Source organism: Panulirus ornatus, chromosome 68, assembly GCF_036320965.1.
Source record: "Panulirus ornatus isolate Po-2019 chromosome 68, ASM3632096v1, whole genome shotgun sequence".
In the NCBI taxonomy this organism is placed as follows: Eukaryota; Metazoa; Arthropoda; class Malacostraca; order Decapoda; family Palinuridae; genus Panulirus; species Panulirus ornatus.
The window spans coordinates 19431799-19447826 of NC_092291.1; the positions used below are offsets into that span (position 1 = coordinate 19431799).

Here is a 16028-nt window from a genome sequence, read left to right on the forward strand (position 1 = left end):
GACGTGTTAATGTCCAGCTGAGGAATTACATGACAGTCCTACCTACCTACGAAGCAGTGTGCTTCATGACCTCACAATCCCCTTCACCCAGCTTCTGACTGAGTGATTCGGTGACAGTTTTTAATGCTGGGCATCACGGTCCTTGCATAACTGCAACGCTGGGTACTTCGCACCACCACCAGAAGCCTCACCGCAGCAGCCCTGCTAGAGTAGCACCTCCAGAGTGTCGTCACTCCAGCAGTAACACTAGAGCAACACCACTCCAGCAGTCACACGAGAGCAGCACCAAAACGCGAGCATCACAAGAGTTGCATCAGTCTAGCAGCATCAAGCATTACTGGAGTAAGACTAGTGGACCAGCGTCAAGATGGTGGAACAACTTAGAGATGCATCGTGACGTCAGCAACACCACCACCACCAAAGCAGCACCAGCAGAGTGGCATTAATACAGTGGCATAGCTTAAGTAAGAACACTACAGTACCACCTCGTAAAGTAGTTCCCACTGGGATAGCACGAGTAACAGTAGCACCACTGGAATCACATCGAGAATACCACCACTACAGGAGCAAGTATGAGACCATCAGAGTAACACAGTCAAGGTAACATTACTGGAGAAGGAGGAGGGAGGCAGGAGGAGGAGAGGGAGGAGCAAGAGGGATGTCAGGAGGAGGAGGAGGAGGAGGAGAGGGAGGAGCAAGAGGGATGTCAGGAGGAGGAGGAAGAGGTGGAGGGATATCAGGAGGTGGTGTCCAGTGTGAGGCCAGTGAGTGCCATCATGGCTGCAGGAGGGAAGGCGAACTACCTTAAGCAATCAAGAGCCTCCGAAGTATTTGACAGTGACCGTGTGAGACAACCCCTGTGGCTCACGAGGATATATTCTGATCCATCAAGGAATCCTATTTCTCAGTTGAAGGCAAGGAAGCACCATCAGGCAGGAGGAAGTATAGAATATGTTTCCCTTTTCCTAAGAATCTTTTTAAAGTTTCGCATGACGATGGATATTGCACCATGCCCGCCATGGTCACCTCCTGGCACCAGAGATCAACCTTCCCCTAAGATGCAGTACGGCACCGCGGCCACATCAACCGCGTCCAAACCCGTTGCAGACCTTCAAAGGAACGGCCCGGCCCTCAGATATTCACCCGTCATAAATAACATGCACACGGTATAGTCTGCCTCCATCTGCATATTGGTATATAGACCGTGCATGACACTCCACTCTCATCAACGCAGCCCGGCCGTGTCTCTGTTGCTGAACGTGATGTCCTCCCGTCTGTCTGTATGTGCTCATCCTTGAGGCTACACACTACCTCGGGGGCTACACGTCCGTTAAGGTCACCACCTTTTTTTTTTACTACCGGGGTGGATGGCACCAAGCTCCAGGACCTCTACGTGTGTCATCCCGGGGGAGAGAGAGAGAGAGAGAGAGAGAGAGAGAGAGAGAGAGAGAGAGAGAGAGAGAGAGAGAGAGAGAGAGAGAGAGAGAGAGAGAGACATAGCGGGGCTGGGGAGGCGACCTTGGATGGAGAGACCATCCTCCTCGCCCCAGCAGCACCCCTCGGGAGACCCCCGGGAAGGTCACCCACTACATAAAAAGTAATGACAAGGATCATTACGACGAGGCGTCCTTACGACGAGGAGTCCTTACGACGCACGCTCGCTCAGTCGGTCGGGTCGGTCGGTCGGGGGTGTGGGTGTATGAGTGCATGAATTCGTCTCTCGTTTTCTTTTTAAATAATATCATCGCTTTCGTTATCTTCTTCTTTTTTTCCTTTTCCACCCACATCACACTGTCTAGCCTTTGTATTCGTGCCGGTTCCGTCAATTCGTTTCGTGTTATCTGTTTGATTACATCTCTATCATCCTGTGTGATCTTACTGGTTGCGTTCAAAACGCTTCTGACAAATATTTGTTTTGAGTGATTGCCTGAGAAAATTGTGGCTTGGCTTCTCCCTTGTTTTTCTGGTTTTATGTTGTTTTCTTAGTTAATGTCTTTTTTGCGCGGTTCTTTGTTTATGGTTTACACTTCTGGCTCCCTGTGTTTGTTCTGTGTTTCGTCTTTATGGTGTCTATATCTGTTCTCGCTACGAGATAATTGCATACCTCTCCTCTGTCGAAGACTACATCCATAATCAGTCCGCTACACTGGGTTCATGATAATAAGTCCGCTACATAGGGTTCATATAATAAGTCCGCTACACTGGGTTCATATATAATCAGTCCGCTACACTGGGTTCATATAATCAGTCCGCTACACAGGGTTCATATAATCAGTCCGCTACACTGGGTTCATAATAATAAGTCCGCTACATAGGGTTCATATAATAAGTCCGCTACACTGGGTTCATATAATCAGTCCGCTACACAGGGTTCATATAATCAGTCCGCTACACTGGGTTCATAATAATAAGTCCGCTATACTGCGTTCACATTATCAGTCCGCTACACTGGGCTCATAATAATAAGTCCGCTACACTGCGTTCACAATAATAAGTCCGCTATACTGCGTTCACATAATCAGTCCGCTACACTGCGTTCACAATAATAAGTCCGCTACACTGGGTTCATAATAATCAGTCCGCTACACTGGGTTCATATATAATCAGTCCGCTACATAGGGATGAAAATGTAGTTACGTAGTGGCAGTCACCAGCAGATCATACTTAATGTCATGATTCAGTTGGGGAAATTTCTTCATTTCACGCACACAAGTCGGCGAGACAGTCTTTTTAAGATGTATAGGTTGACGAGGTGATTCATCCAGCTAGTACAGGGGGTCGGTGGAATTGGTTATCAATCTAGCATAGGTCGGCAAGGATGGGTTAACAAGATAACTTTATCATTCTAGGACAAGTTAAAGAGACTATCAGTGTAAGACAGGTTAATAAGATAATCTATCAGTCTAGGACAGGTTAACAAGATAATCTATCAGTCTAGGACAGGTTAACATGATAATCTATCAGTCTAGGACAGGTTAATAAGATAGTCTATCATTCTAGGACAGGTTAACAAGATAATCTATTAGTCTAGAACAGGTTAATAAGATAGTTTATCAGTCTAGGACTGGTTAGCAGGTTAGTTCATCTGTAGAGGACAGGTCTACAAGATGGATCATCTATCTAGAACTAGTTGGAGAGAGAGAGAGTTCCTCTATCTAGATCAAGTCGGCGATATAACTGATCTATGTAGAGCAGGTAGGCGAGATGATCACGAAGCGAGATAGCTATTCGTATGTCTAGCACAAGTCAGCTTACGAATTCGTTTTACCACTAATGAGAGACGATGAAGAAGCAAGCAATGATGAACTTCGTGTTGTCTTACAGAGGTGGGTGGGTGGGTGGGCGCAGTAGGACAGCGGTGGAAGGCTGCAAGGTAGGAGGTAAGGAATCCATCTTGATATAGCTGCAAAGGAGAGAGCGTCGTCTCACACGAAAGTTTCCTTGCCCAAACGACACATCCATTATTCATGAGACATCTGGAACAGCCCCCAGTCCTCCAGGAGTGTAAACCCACTCTTCTTTGTAGCACAGACCATGCTAGCTCCCTCTGGAGCGCAAACCCACTCTTCTTTGTAGCACAGGCCACGCCAGCTCCCTCTGGAGCGTAAACCCACTCTTCTTTGTAGCACAGACCACGCCAGCTCCCTCTGGAGCGTAAACCCACTCTTCTTTGTAGCACAGACCACGCCAGCTCCCTCTGGAGCGTAAACCCACTCTTCTTTGTAGCACAGACCACGTCATCTCCGTCAGGAGTGCACGTAAACCCACCGTGTATCACAGACCAAGCAGCTGGCGGACGTGCAGTACTACCCTGAGTGAAAACATTGCGCCACATGACAGGTTCTCTTCGCTAGTCACCCACGCCATTAAACAGTACCAAATATCGCTCACTGCTGCCTCGTTGCTCCCTTGATGGTAAATGCCATTATCCTAAAAGAGGAAGAAGCACCGCATTACCATTACTCAAGACTATTTGTGAGGGTGTGGGCAGCCTCCAGGCCCTGATATTCTGGATGCCTCGCTGGTGTAGTTAGTCAGGACGTGAGGAGGAGTTGACTGCGTGGCTCCTTATATCACTGTCATTATCCATTTGCCTCTTGTCTCAGACGGCTTTGGTGAAGATCACCTTCCCCCCGTCTTACACTTTTTCTTTTTTAGATCTTGAGGCTCCAGTCTCGGACTAAAGTCCACATCAAGGCCTGGCTCTAACAGATATACAGAGAGAGAATTATTGAAAGGAAAAAGAAAAGACGATGGAAAGTATTTACGAATCTTTGAGAAAGCTGAAAACTTGTCTTTTGAAATGTGTCAGGTCATAGTTATTGGGAAAGACAAGAGAAAGTTGAGAGTTCCAAAGCTTCGAAGTGTAGGGAGAGAAACAGTTGTCAAAACGGCCCACACCTTGAGTTGCTGCTGAAGGCCACGCAATAATCGTGTGATTATTGCTATGGGCACACTTGACCGTTCATGTTTCATAAGGTCTTGCTTGCTAAAGCCATTCTCCAGTTAATGTGCGGCACAGAAACTCGTACCCGCTAGAACAGACAGATATATCCACGAATTCATACTTTTAGTAGCGATACCTGAACAATTACGTATTTAATGGGAGGTGATTATCTCAACGAAGACAAAAGGATAAGAAATGTAACCTGTCATTACATTAGAGGTAAAAAGTAATGAGATTTTTCTTTTTATCAATCCCATGTTAGGTAACCAGAAATACTATGTAATCAGAAAGCTCTAACTGCACGTACTTAAGAGGCAATTATCAGTAATTAGAAGAAAAAAAGAAAGAAAAACAAACTTCTTAAAGTCAGGTTCCTGTTTCAGAAGAAGAATGTTCTAACATTTCTCGTTCATCTACGAGATCAGGAACAGTAAAGACGCCACGCCCTCTAGATCAGGAACAGTAAAGACGCCACGCCCTCTAGATCAGGAACAGTAAAGACGCCACGCCCTCTAGATCAGGAACAGTAAAGACGTCACGCCCTCTAGATCAGGAACAGTAAAGACGTCACGCCCTCTAGATCAGGAACAGTAAAGACGCCACGCCCTCTAGATCAGGAACAGTAAAGACGCCACGCCCTCTAGATCAGGAACAGTAAAGACGCCACGCCCTCTAGATCAGGAACAGTAAAGACGCCACGCCCTCTAGATCAGGAACAGTAAAGACGTCACGCCCTCTAGATCAGGAGCAGTAAAGACGCCACGCCCTCTAGATCAGGAACAGTAAAGACGCCACGCCCTCTAGATCAGGAACAGTAAAGACGCCACGCCCTCTAGATCAGGAACAGTAAAGACGCCACGCCCTCTAGATCAGGAACAGTAAAGACGCCACGCCCTCTAGTAGACGGCCGGACGCGAGTTAAACCTCAGACACACACAACAGAGGATCACAACGCTTGTAATGTAGAGTTAAGACCAGCAAAAGTACCAAAACCCCTGGTAGGCTCAAGGGCCTGTCAGTGAGGGCCATGTTCCCCCGGACATGGACAACCATGGGTTACCCTCGAAGTGTGTGACAAGCTGTCGATAGGTTAAGCTTCTTCTCAGCTGCCGTGCTTTTCACTCCGGTCGAAGCTGACACAAATTCTATCTACCAAAACCAGAGGAAGGATGACCACTCCTTGCGCTACCTCGCAAACGCGGGAGACAGCGACAAAGCAAAAAAAAAAAAAAAAAAAAAAAAAATATATATATATATATATATATATATATATATATATATATATATATATATATATATTTACATAAACGAACATAAACAGTCAACTCAATGGACTGACATAAATCTAAATCATTACAATCCCTTAAGAATTATCATCCAGAAACTCTTCAACTTATGAATGCACCAAGAAGAGCAGGTGATAAAGGGAGGGAGAATAATCCTGGGGAGAGTGAGATAAGTGAGAGAGGGGTGCCCGGTAGGGCGTATATCAAAAGCGCGGATTCGAGAAAGTGACCGCGTTCGAAACTCTCCCTTAAAGTACTATCAAATGCGCGGCAAGGTTAATCCGTTCACTCGCTGTGTCATTGAGAATCATTCGGTGTGTCATAATGCTTCACACTGTTCACCGAGACCACCGCGAGTGTCTGTCTCGATGGTTTCCTGTTCACAGTGCTGAAGCCCACGGTGCTCACTCTGAACCTGACACTCAATCCTGTGTTGTCATAACTTTCAGCCTAACCTAACCTACCCTAACCTAACCTAACCTGACCTAACCTAACCTGACCTAACCTAACCTAACCTGACCTGACCTAACCTAACCTGACCTAACCTAACCTAACCTAACCTAACCTAACCTGACCTGACCTGACCTGACCTAACCTAACCTAACCTAACCTGACCTAACCTAACCTAACCTAACCTAACCTGACCTGACCTGACCTGACCTAACCTAACCTAACCTAACCTGACCTGACCTAACCTAACCTGACCTAACCTAACCTAACCTAACCTAACCTAACCTGACCTGACCTGACCTGACCTAACCTAACCTAACCTAACCTAACCTGACCTAACCTAACCTGACCTAACCTAACCTGACCTAACCTAACCTAACCTGACCTGACCTAACCTAACCTGACCTAACCTAACCTAACCTAACCTAACCTAACCTGACCTGACCTGACCTGACCTAACCTAACCTAACCTAACCTAACCTGACCTAACCTAACCTAACCTAACCTAACCTGACCTGACCTGACCTGACCTAACCTAACCTAACCTGACCTGACCTAACCTAACCTGACCTAACCTAACCTAACCTAACCTAACCTAACCTGACCTGACCTGACCTGACCTAACCTAACCTAACCTAACCTAACCTGACCTAACCTAACCTGACCTAACCTAACCTGACCTGACCTAACCTGACCTAACCTAACCTAACCTAACCTGACCTAACCTGACCTGACCTGACCTGACCTGACCTAACCTAACCTAACCTGACCTGACCTGACCTGACCTAACCTAACCTAACCTATCCTGACTAATGCTCTGACCTAACCTAACCTAACCTAAACCAGACCTGAACCTACCTAACTCCTACCAGACCTTGACACTCTGACCTGACCTGACCTGACCTAACCTAACCTAACCTACCTGGACCTAACCTGACCTGACCTAACATAAATAAACCTAAACCTGACCTGACTGACCTGACGGACCTAACCTGACTGACCTGCTGACCTACCTAACTGACCGACCGACTTAACCTGATCTGACCTGACCAGCTAAATGACCTGACTTGAACCTGACCTGACCTACCTGACTGACCTGACCTGACCATAACCTGACTGACTAACCTTGGGACCTGACCTGGACTGACCTAACCTGACTGGACCTGACCTGACCTAAACCTACCTAACCTAACCTACTGACCTGACTGACTCTGACCTGACCTTACTAACCTGACCTGACTGACTGACCTGACCTAACCTAACCTAACCTGACTGACCTAACCTAACCTCACCTACCTAAACCTAACTGACCTAGACCTGACCTGAACCTAACCTAACCTAACCTGACCTGACCTGAACCTAAACCTAACCTAACCTAACTGACTGACCTGACCTAACTACACACTAACCTAACCTGAACCTGACCTGACACTGAACCTAACCTAACCTGACGACCTGACTGACCTGACTAACCTACCACCTGACCTGACACCTGACCTAACCTAACCTACTGACCTGACCTGAACCCTGACCTAATGGACCTAACCAAACTAACCATGACCTAACCTAACTGACCTGACCTGACCTAACCTGACCTAACTGACTGACCTAATACCTAACCTGACTAACCTAAACCTAACAACCTGACCCGACCTGAACCTGACCTAACCTAACCTACCTAACCTGACTGACCTGACCAACCTAACCTACTAACCATAACTAACCTAACCTGACCTGACCTGAACCTGACCTAACCTAACCTAACCTAGACCTAACCTGACCTCAACTGACCTGACCTGACCTGACCTAACCTAACCTAACCTGACCTGAACCTGACCTAACCTAACCTACCTAACCTGACCTGACCTGACCTGACCCTAACCTAACCTAACCTGACCTGACCTGAACCTGACCTAGACCTAACCTAACCTAACCTGAACCTGACCTGACCTAACCTGAACCTGAACCTAGACCTACCTACCTAACCTGACCTCACCTGACCTGACCTTGACCTGACCTGACCTAACCTAACCTAACCTAACCTGACCTGACCTGAACCTGAACCTTAACCTAGACCTGACCTGACCTGACCTACCTGACCTGACCTACCTAACCTAACCTGACCTGACCTACCTAACCTGACCTGACCTGACCTGACCTAACCTAACCTAACCAGACCTGACCTAACCTGACCTGACCAGAACCTAGACCTAACCTGACCTAACCTGACCTGACCTGACCTTGACCTAACCTAACCTAACCTAACTGACCTGACCTGACCTACCTAACCTAACTAACCTGACCTGACCTGACCTACCTACCTAACCTAACCTGACCTAACCTGACCTAACCTGACCTGACCTGACCTGACCTAACCTAACCTACCTAACCTGACCTAACCTGACCTGACCTAACCTAACCTAACCTAACCTAACCTGACCTAACCTGACCTGACCTGACCTGACCTGACCTAACCTAACCTAACCTGACCTGACCTGACCTAACCTGACCTAACCTGACCTGACCTAACCTAACCTAACCTAACCTAACCTGACCTGACCTGACCTGACCTAACCTAACCTAACCTAACCTGACCTGACCTGACCTGACCTAACCTAACCTAACCTGACCTGACCTGACTGACCTAACCTAACCTGACCTGACCTGACCTGACCTAACCTAACCTAACCTGACCTGACCTGACCTAACCTAACCTAACCTACCTGACCTGACCTGACCTAACCTAACCTGACCTAACCTGACCTGACCTGACCTGACCTAACCTAACCTAACCTACCTGACCTGACCTGACCTGACCTAACCTAACCTAACCTAACCTGACCTGACCTGACCTGACCTAACCTAACCTGAACCTGACCTGACCTAACCTGACCTAACTAACCTAACCTATGACCTGACCTGACCTGACCTGCCTAAGCTCTGACCTGACCTGACCTGACCTACCTAACCTAACCTAACTTAACTACTGACCTGACCTGACGACCTAACCTAACCTAACCTTAAACCCAACTGACCTGACCTGACCTGACCTACCTAACCTAACCTAACTACCTGACTAACCTGACCTAACCTGACCGACTTGAACTGACCTAACCTAACCTAACCCAACTGCCACTGACCTAACCTGACTGACCTGACCTGAAACCCAAACCTACCTAACTAACCTAACTACCTAACCTGACCTGACCTGAAACCTAACCTAACTACCTAACCTAACCTGAAACCTGACCTGACCTGACCTGAACCTAACCTAACCTAGACTAACTGACCTGAACCTGAAACCCGACCTACCCTAACCTAACCTAACCTAACCTAACCTAACCTAACCTGACCTGACCTGACCTGACCTAACCTAACCTAACCTAACCTGACCTAACCTGACCTGACCTGACCTGACCTAACCTAACCTAACCTGACCTAACCTAACCTGACCTGACCTGACCTAACCTAACCTAACCTAACCTGACCTGACCTGACCTAACCTGACCTGACCTGACCTGACCTGACCTGACCTGACCTAACCTAACCTGACCTAACCTGACCTGACCTGACCTGACCTGACCTAACCTAACCTAACCTGACCTGACCTGACCTGACCTAACCTAACCTGACCTGACCTGACCTGACCTGACCTGACCTGACCTAACCTAACCTAACCTAACCTGACCTGACCTGACCTGACCTGACCTAACCTAACCTGACCTGACCTGACCTGACCTGACCTAACCTGACCTGACCTGACCTGACCTAACCTAAACTGACCTGACCTGACCTGACCTGACCTGACCTAACCTAACCTGACCTGACCTGACCTGACCTGACTGACCTAACCTAACCTAACCTAACCTAACCTAACCTTTCAAAAAGGGATGCAAGGACAAGCCTGTAAAAGGTGCAAGAAGAATACTTACAAGGACAAGCCATACTTACTTAACAAAATATAATTTTTCCTGCTTAAAAGTCCTACTTCCACCTCCCAGTGGTAAGCAGGGGGCAACAGATGATATCATCTGGCTAACGGAAGAGATGAACGATCGTTAATGAACGTATAAACAATCGGACTTAGAGGTGAGTGATAAAACGCGCTGTTGACTTAATATTCTGCCGCGCTTTTGATAGCAATATATCAGCAACGTTTGTCGCGCTTTTGATATGCCAATCCGCGCTTTCGTAAAACGCCGGCCCGGTAGCGGGGTGCAGGTGGGGTAGGTAGGCTCGTAATCACCCCAATATGACAGATCTCCCTCACCTCCTCCTCCCCTTTACTCGTCCGCACTCCTCGTTTTCTGTCGTTTAGGAAGCGCCCATTCGTCCCGGTGCTGATCGGGGTGTGTTATCTAGTGTCACACTTGGTTTATGAACAACAGTTCGCTTTGGGGATTTTGGGGTATGAGAGTTGATGCATGAGGGATGACGGGCGTTGAAATCTCCACATAAATAAGTGTTGGTGATTGTATATATATATATATATATATATATTTATAAAATATATATATATATATATATATATATATATATATATTATCCCTGGGGATAGGGGAGAAAGAATACTTCCCACGTATTCCCTGCGTGTCGTAGAAGGCGACTAAAAGGGGAGGGAGCGGGGGGGCTGGAAAATCTCCCCTGTTTTTTTTTTTTAATTTTCCAAAAGAAGGAACAGAGAAGGGGACCAGGTGAGGATATTCCCTCAGAGGCCCAGTCCTCTGTTCTTAACGCTACCTTGCTAATGCGGGAAATGGCGAATAGTTTGGCTGATTCATGTGAGAAACTGCAGAAGCTGGTGACTGAGTTTGGAAAAGTGTGTGGAAGAAGAAAGTTAAGAGTAAATGTGAATAAGAGCAAGGTTATTAGGTACAGTAGGGGTGAGGGTCAAGTCAATTGGGAGGTGAGTTTGAATGGAGAAAAACTGGAGGAAGTGAAGTGTTTTAGATATCTGGGAGTGGATCTGGCAGCGGATGGAACCATGGAAGCGGAAGTGGATCATAGGGTGGGGGAGGGGGCGAAAATCCTGGGGGCCTTGAAGAATGTGTGGAAGTCGAGAACATTATCTCGGAAAGCAAAAATGGGTATGTTTGAAGGAATAGTGGTTCCAACAATGTTGTATGGTTGCGAGGCGTGGGCTATGGATAGAGTTGTGCGCAGGAGGATGGATGTGCTGGAAATGAGATGTTTGAGGACAATGTGTGGTGTGAGGTGGTTTGATCGAGTGAGTAACGTAAGGGTAAGAGAGATGTGTGGAAATAGAAAGAGCGTGGTTGAGAGAGCAGAGGAGGGTGTTTTGAAGTGGTTTGGGCACATGGAGAGGATGAGTGAGGAAAGATTGACCAAGAGGATATATGTGTCGGAGGTGGAGGGAACAAGGAGAAGAGGGAGACCAAATTGGAGGTGGAAAGATGGAGTGAAAAAGATTTTGTGTGATCGGGGCCTGAACATGCAGGAGGGTGAAAGGAGGGCAAGGAATAGAGTGAATTGGAGCGATGTGGTATACCGGGGTTGACGTGCTGTCAGTGGATTGAAGCAGGGCATGTGAAGCGTCTGGGGTAAACCATGGAAAACTGTGTAGGTATGTATATTTGCGTGTGTGGACGTATGTATATACATGTGTATGGGGGGGGGGGGGGTTGGGCCATTTCTTTCGTCTGTTTCCTTGCGCTACCTCGCAAACGCGGGAGACAGCGACAAAGTATAATAAATAATAAATATATATATATATATATATATATATATATATATATATATATATATATATATATATATATATATATATATATATATATACATATATATATATATATATATATATATATATATATATATATATATATATATATATATATATATATATATATATTTATATATATATGATCGGGAGGAGAGCCTTGCTTGGGTAGTGACGAACTGTAAACAAACATTTTTTTCTTCAAAAGACAGTTTTTCCATTTCCTCCGAGACTATCAAAATATATTTACCTGTTTCCATGCTTCTCCCTCTCATTAATCCTTCCTCACAATTCAATTACGGCCTGGCCTTGACGTGCACCTGTGTCCGTGACTGGAGCCTCCAACATTAATAAATAATAATAAAAATGAGGTTCCTTTACGAGTTCCTCCGGGGGTGCCAGAAACCTCCATACTTCTCACAACCACCTTGAGTGACTTCATCCTCACTATTCCTCCTCAGCCTTTGCTAAAGTATCTCCCCACATAGTGCCGGACCCTTCCCCAGAGCTGCTCAACACCCTGACCGAAAAAAAATATCTCACAGTGACAGATCTACCGTATTCTCTCTCGGCAGCGTTCATGAACCCTCAATCTCCTATACCACTTCCAAAGTCCCTTTCAAGTGACGAGCTGTTTCCTCTACCCCGAACCTTGTAAGATACAGTCATCTGCGTGAAGCAGCCACCAATCTTTCCACTGCAAAATATCCTCAAGATATCCTTTCGCAAGACTGTCCCTCTGTTTATATTATCTCGTAGGGTCGTCTGGTACATTTCTACTCACGAAGAGACCCAAGCAGCCAAGTTGGCATTTTACGTCCACATGATATACACCGATAAGGAATGTGTTATCTATATTACGAGGGAGGTGAATATAGAAGGAAAATGGTGTTACAATTGGCCAATAAATAAACTTAACGAATACAGCATCATGAAAGACAATTATACGAAAGTGTGAATCGGCAAAATATATCTATTGTTTAAAGAGATGAAAACCCTATTTATATGACATGATTCTGAGCTATGAGAGAAAACAGCTGCTCGGGTCATCAGCTGCTCTCATAAATGGACGAAAGAGATAAAAAAAAATGATGTCACAAAATTACTGATAACACGATACAGACGTATTTTTCAACCAGAGAGAACGTTTCGCTCCATGGAAATCACCTCTACGAATTTCTCCCATCTTATTTGGGGGGTAAAGTGACGACGAAATGAAGGAAATGGAACGAGGAAGATTTAGGAAAGGAAGGAGGAATACATAATAGACATTTGCATCAAGACTGGTTGAGGGGGAGGAGAAAGGTCTCGACATCATAATGTTGCGCGTCTGGATTTAGAGAAGACGTGTGATGAAGTGAACCATAAAGTACCCTGGGAAGTTTCCAGTCTGTATGGTGAGCAATGGAAGATCACCGAACGCTCGTGCAGCGAGACTCTTTACAGTAGAAGTGATGTGCACGTGAGAGGGAGAGAAAGAGAGAGAGAGAGAGGAGTGTGAGAGGGAACGAACGGAAAGCTTATGATGAGTTCGAGTTAAAGTCATGGAACGCTGACTCAGTTGTTATGTCTCTCTGTGGTTGAGGGGGCAATGGGTCGTGAAGTGACACTGGTGGACTACGTGGGGTAAGTCTGTGTCGCGAGGGATGGCAGTGGGGATTACGAGAGCCAATGCTAATGATTATGGCTATAGGGACGAATACAGACGGACAGATGGCGACAGATGGTGCTAACAATATGGCTACAGTGGCGAATGCAGACGGACAGATGACGACAGCTGGTGCTAACAATATGGCTACAGTGACGAATACAGACGGACAGATGGCGACAGCTGATGTTAACAATATGGCTACAGTGACGAATACAGACGGACTGATGGCGACAGCTGGTGCTAACAATATGGCTACAGTGACGAATACAGGACAGATGACGAGAGCTGGTGTTAACAATATGGCTACAGTGACGAATACAGACGGACAGATGGCGACAGCTGATGCTAACAATATGGCTACAGTGGCGAATGCAGACGGACAGATGGCGACAGATGGTGCTAACAATATAGCTACAGTGACGAATACAGACGGACAGACGCATTCAATTAATGAGGTATACACGATATTTAACCACGACCTTACATTAACCATCCAAACAAGACGAATGTACAAAGAACTTCACCACAAAATGAACCTACAGAGTGTAGGATGTGGCTATGATGACACCTCCCCTGCTTGTACACACTTGTACACACGTCCGACGTGCATCAGACGGGTCCCATTTCGATGCCCCACGTAAGGAACTTCACACATACGGTCAAAGACCCGCGGACGTGCTCGATCCCGGATGAAAGTCAAGAAAATTGGTTACCTTACACAAGCATCAGTTACAGGCACCAATACCAAATAAGCTACCAATACCAAGATATCATAAAAGATAAGAGATATTAAACTCACGAAGAAAAGTGAAGAAAAAAAGAAAAGATTACGGGTATCTATCATTTTTTTCCTACCCGTTACAGCTGTACTGATAGGAAGAGGGGAAAATTTCCTTCTGCTCGTAACCTAGGAAAAAGAAAGTTCGTGTAAGAAAAGAAAAAAATTGCTCAAGTGAAATGCCAGCAAAAGGCACGTAGCAACGCTGCATTTTCATGAAATCGGTGGAAGAAAAATCAGACTCTTACATTAGGCAAAATACCCTGCTTTATCTTAAGGGTCTGACAAGCGATGAGAGAGAGAGAGAGAGAGAGAGAGAGAGAGAGAGAGAGAGAGAGAGAGAGAGAGAGAGAGAGAGAGAGAGAGAGAGAGAGAGAGAGAGAGAGAGAGAGAGAGAATCTGTAATTCGTCTTAACACCCTTGGCTGCAGCACACTGAAAGTCTCCCAAGGAACATTACGTGGCCAGATGGGGAGGTGTTCCGCTCCCGTCCTTTTTATTCCTGTCGCTCTCTACCTTTTCATCTCTGTCTATATCCGTATGTCTGTCTGCCTGCCTGCCTGCCTGTCTCTCTGTTCGTCTCTCTCTCTCTGTCTATGTGTCTCTCCTGTCTTTCAGTGCGTGCCTTTCTGTCTATGCGTCTCTCTCCTTCTTTTGTTTATCTGTATCTGTCAGTCTGTCTGTTTGTATATCCGTCTGTCTCTCCCTCTCCCACCCGCCGCTCAATCCTCCTCCGGAGTGTTGTATCCTCGTTACGCTCGGTCAAGCTGGGTCACGGAGCCCGGGTCAGGCTGGGAGGTCACACGGCGACCCAAGGGAAGGAAGTACCCGGGCCAGTCACCTGATCCGTGACTGCGAACGACTCGCAAAAGGACCTTCGCTACAGCTGTTGCATGACGGCGATCCGGCACGCCCAAGGTGCATCAAGAAACGCCGAGGTTCATGGCGAAGGGGATGGGAGAGGAAGGGAGGGGAGAGGAGGGAAGGGAAGGGGAGGGGAGAGGAGGGGAGGGGAGGGGGGGCGGGTGGCCAGGAGGAGGATCCAGGAGTGTGAGAGGGGAGGGAGAGGGAGTGGAGGGAACGACTGGCATGAATGGTGACGTGTGTGAGGAGAGGGGGAGGAGGATCGTCGGAAGACGGGATAGAATGGTGTGTGTTGAGAGAGAGAGAGAGAGAGAGAGAGAGAGAGAGAGAGAGAGAGAGAGAGAGAGAGAGAGAGAGAGAGAGAGAGAGAGAGAGAGAGAGAGAGAGAGAGAGAGAGAGAGCCTGGTAGCCAAACTCAAACTGAAAGAAAGGAAAAGAAAAGAAAAACATAATGCTGAGGTGTCTTCTGTCACAACCAGGACTCAAAATCTCCGGGATGGTCATCTAGCGTCATGTTCCGCTCAATGTGAAGGGTTCATACGAAGATTAGTACTATCTACACTTAATGTATTAACAATACACCTAACATGTTTCATAAGCTCCTCATCCCGTGTAACGAAAGATACACGCACAAAAAAAAACCTACAACGCACCAGTTACAAATAATCTTTATTTTCCCAAAAGTTAACCCAGAAATGTATGGACACGACCTAACCAGCCTCCTCCCCCCACAGTTCATGGATTTGGCAGGTCGACAACACTTGGGCTTGTCGGTAGTTCCGGCTGAGCGAGTCTACACTGGCTGACGCACGC

General features: G+C 46.6%; 1 long non-coding RNA gene across 1 annotated transcript in view; it reads right to left on the minus strand.

Annotated features, from left to right (window-relative positions):
• The window catches only part of LOC139747366 (uncharacterized), a 425771-nt gene that overhangs the window by 101511 nt on the left and 308232 nt on the right, over positions 1-16028 (minus strand). The window lies entirely within an intron of this gene.